This window comes from Arachis stenosperma, chromosome 3, assembly GCF_014773155.1.
Source record: "Arachis stenosperma cultivar V10309 chromosome 3, arast.V10309.gnm1.PFL2, whole genome shotgun sequence".
Classification (NCBI taxonomy): domain Eukaryota; kingdom Viridiplantae; phylum Streptophyta; class Magnoliopsida; order Fabales; family Fabaceae; genus Arachis; species Arachis stenosperma.
Window position 1 is genome coordinate 78,024,330 of NC_080379.1, and position 4,496 is coordinate 78,028,825.

The following is a 4,496-nucleotide window of genomic DNA, read 5'->3' on the forward strand; positions in this document are numbered from 1 at the left end:
TCAGGATCATAAGCTTCTTCTTCAGATGAAGCATCCTTAGTACTGCTTGGTGCATTTTGCATTCCAGACAGACTTTGAGAAATCAAATTGACTTGCTGAGTTAATATCTTGTTCTGAGCCAATATGGCATTCAGAGTATCAATCTCAAGAACTCCTTTCTTCTGATTTGTCCCATTGTTCACAGGATTCCTTTCAGAAGTATACATGAATTGGTTATTTGCAACCATTTCAATGAGTTCTTGAGCTTCTGTAGGCGTCTTCTTCAGATGAAGAGATCCTCCAGCAAAGCTATCCAATGACATCTTGGACAGTTCAGACAGACCATCATAGAAAATACCTACGATGCTCCATTCAGAAAGCATGTCAAAGGGACATTTTCTGATCAATTGTTTGTATCTTTCCCAAGCTTCATAGAGGGATTCTCCATCCTTCTGTCTGAAGGTTTGGACTTCCACTCTAAGCTTACTCAATTTTTGAGGTGGAAAGAACTTTGCCAAGAAGGCATTGACTAGCTTTTCCCAAGAATTCAGGCTTTCTTTAGGTTGTGAGTCCAACCATATTCTAGCTCTGTCTCTTACAGCAAAAGGGAATAGCATAAGTCTGTAGACCTCAGGGTCAACCCCATTAGTCTTGACAGTGTCACAGATTTGCAAGAATTCAGCCAAAAACTGATGAGGATTTTCCAATGGAAGTCCATGGAACTTGCAATTCTGTTGCATTAGAGAGACTAATTGAGGCTTAAGCTCAAAGTTGTTTGCTCCAATGGCAGGGATAGAGATGCTTCTCCCATAGAAGTCGGGAGTAGGTGCAGTAAAGTCACCCAGCACCTTCCTTGCATTGTTGTTGTTTTCGATTGCCATGGGTTCTTCTTCTTTGAAGATTTCTGTTAGGTCCTCTACAAAGAGTTGTGCCTTAGCTTCTCTTAGCTTTCGCTTCAAGGTCCTTTCAGGTTCAGGGTCAGCCTCAACAAGAATGCTTTTATCTTTGCTCTTGCTCATATGAAAGAGAAGAGAACAAGACATTATGGAATCCTCCATGTCACAGTATAGAGATTTCTTGAGGTGTCAGAGGAACAAAAAAATAGAAGGAAGAGAATTCGAACTTAGTGAGATAGAGTTCGAATTGTGCATTGAGGAGGAGTGGTACTCCATAAATAGAAGGATGTGAGAAGAGAGGAAGAGTTTTTCGAAAATCAAGTAAAAGATTTTAAAAACATTTTGAAAAAGATTTTGAAGAAGATATGATTTGAAAACTTTTTTGAAAAAGATGTGATTATGGTTTTAAAAAGATGTGATTGAAAAGATATGATTTGAAAAACAAATTAAAAAGATTTGATTTTAAAAATTAATGACTTGGCTAACAAGAAAAGATATGATTCAGACATTAAACCTTTCTCAACAAAAAAGGCAACATACTTGAAATGTTGAATCAAATCATTAATTGATAGCAAGTATCTTTGAAAAAGGAAAGAAATTGATTTGAAAAAGATTTGATTGAAAAGATATGATTTGAAAAAGATTTGATTTTGAAAAACTTTGAAAACTTGAAAAAAATTTTCATTAAAAACAAAATCTTCCCTCTTGTGCCATCCTGGCGTTAAACGCCCAGAATGGTATCCATTCTGGCGTTTAACGCCCAAAATGCTACCTTTTTGGGCGTTAAACGCCCAGCCAGGCACCCTGGCTGGCGTTTAAACGCCAGTTTTCCTTCTTCACTGGGCGTTTTGAACACCCAGCTTTTTCTGTATAATTCCTCTGCTGCATGTACTGAATCTTCAGTTCCCTGTATTATTGACTTGAAAACAGAACCAAGATCAAATAAACAATGCATGCAAGACATCAAACTTAAAATGAGACACTGGACTCAAACAAGTAACATAAAATATTTTTGGTTTTTATGATTTTGTAATTTTTTTGGATTTTTCGAAAATTAAGTGGAAAAGAAAATAAAGGTATCAAAATTCTTAATGAGAATTCCAGGAATCATGCAATGTTAGTCTAAAGCTTCAGTCTAAAGGAATTAGACATGGATAGCCAAGCTTCAGCAGGACATTGCATTCAAGAGCTAAATTGATGAGAATCAATCAGCTTTGGTGATGATAAGATCATCACCGTTGTCAATGGCTACAGTCCCGTCCTCTCAGTGGAAATGTTCAACGCACCCTGTCACGGCACGGCTATCCAGCTGTCGGTTCTCGATCATGTCGGAATAGAATCCAGTCATTCTTTTGCGTCTGTCACTAACGCCCCACAATCGCGAGTTTGAAGCTCGTTACAGTCATTCAATCATTGAATCCTACTCAGAATACCACAGACAAGGTTTAGACCTTCCGGATTCTCTTGAATGCAGTCATCAATTCTAGCTTATACCACGAAGATTTCGGTTAAAGAACCCAAGAGATATCCACCCAATCTAAGGTAGAACGGAGGTGATTGACGGTCACACGTTCATAGGCGAGAATGATGATAAGTGTCACGGATCATCACATTCATCAAGTTGAAGAACAAGTGATATCTTGGAATAAGAACAAGCTGAATTGAATAGAAGAACAATAGTAATTGCATTAATACTCGAGGTACAGCAGAGCTCCACACCTTAATCTATGGTGTGTAGAAACTCCACCGTTGAAAATACATAAGAACAAGGTCTAGGCGTGGCCGAACGGCCAGCCTCCCAATGATCTAAGAACTAGATGTCCAAAGATGATCTAGAGATCTGAAGTGATCAAAAGATGAAAATACAATAGTAAAAGGTCCTACTTATAGGGAACTAGTAGCTTAAGAATTACAAAGATGAGTAAAAGACATAAAAATCCACTTCCGGGCCCACTTGTTGTCTGCTTGGGCTGAGCATTGAAGCATTTTCGTGTAGAGACTCTTCTTGGAGTTAAACGCCAGCTTTTGTGCCAGTTTGGGCGTTTAACTCCCACTTTGGTGCCAGTTCCGGCGTTTAACGCTGGGAATTCTGAAGGTGACTTTGAACGCCGGTTTGGGCCATCAAATCTTGGGCGAAGTATAGACTATCATATATTGATGGAAAGCCCAGGATGTCTACTTTCCAACGCCATTGAGAGCGCGCCAATTGGGCTTTTGTAGCTCCAGAAAATCCACTTCGAGTGCAGGGAGGTCAGAATCCAACAGCATCTGTAGTCTTTTTCAGTCTTTGAATAAGATTTTTGCTCATGTCCCTCAATTTCAGCCAGAAAATACCTGAAATCATAGAAAAACACACAAACTCATAGTAAAGTCCAGAAAAGTGAATTTTAATTAAAAACTAATAAAAATATACTAAAAACTAACTAAATCCTACTAGAAACATACTAAAAACAATGCCAAAAAGCGTATAAATTATCCGCTCATCAACTTCCTTATCATGTACTGTGTCAGCAATTTGTAAAAACTGTGCCGGAAACTCTTAGGTTCTTCCTGTGGAAGACCGAAATATTGGCAACTTTGCTGCACCATGATAATGAGCTGAGGATTCAACTCAAAACTACTGACTCCGATGGAGGGTATACAGATACTACTCCCATATGAAGTAGTAGTGTGGTTAGCATTTGACCCCAGAGTCCTTCTGGACTGTTCATTTCCACTTAGGTCCATGATGAAGAAAGGGAGATGATGTAGATTTATTTTATTTATTTTATTATATAAAAAAAAATAATTTTCGAAATAATAAAATAAAATAAAATAAAATAAAATAAAAGCTAAAATAAAAAATAAGAATAAAATTTAAAAAAAATATTTTTAAAATTTTTTCGAAAAAGTGAGGGAAGAGAGAGTGGTTAGGATATTTTTTTGAAAAAGATATGATTTTTAAAAAAAAATTTAAAAGGATAAGGTTTGAAAAATTTTGAAATTAAAATCTGAATTTTTATGAAAACAAATTCGAAATAGTTGCTTAAAAATAGTTAGAAAAGATATTTTTTTTTGAATTTCATTATGAAAGAGGAAACACACAAAAGACACAAGACTTAAAATTTTTAAATCCAATGCTCCTTGTTTTCGAAAATTTTGGAGGGAATACACCAAGGCACACCAAATTTAAAAATTTTAAGATCAAAACACAAGGAAGACTCAAGAACACTTTGAAGACTCACAAGAACAACAAGAACAGAAGATAGAACACCAAACTTAAAATTTTTAGAAAACCACAATAAATTTTCGAGAATTAAAGAAAATTAACAAGAGAACACCAAACTTAAAGTTTGGCACAAGATTTAATCAAAGAAAAATTATTTTTGAAAAAGATTTTAAAAAGAAGATACCCAATTACCAAGAACACAAACCAACGCTCTAGCTGATTGAGCTATAAATGTAACGTGTTTTAAAGAGGTATTTTTAATAAATAAAAATATTTTTTGAAAACTAATATTTTGCAAAAGCACAAGAAAAACAAGAAGAGACACTAAACAAGACAAACCAAAGATCAAACAAGAAAAATTGACAAGAATAATTTGAAGATCAAGGAAGAACAAAGAACATGCAATTCGAAAA

General features: G+C 35.7%; 1 non-coding gene across 1 annotated transcript; it reads left to right on the forward strand.

Moving 5' to 3' along the window:
• Nucleotides 1–356: 356 nt before the first annotated feature.
• On the forward strand, nt 357–464 carry LOC130971035 (small nucleolar RNA R71). The gene has a single exon (XR_009082273.1). It is a non-coding gene; the product is annotated as a small nucleolar RNA R71 (small nucleolar RNA).
• Nucleotides 465–4,496: the final 4,032 nt, after the last annotated feature.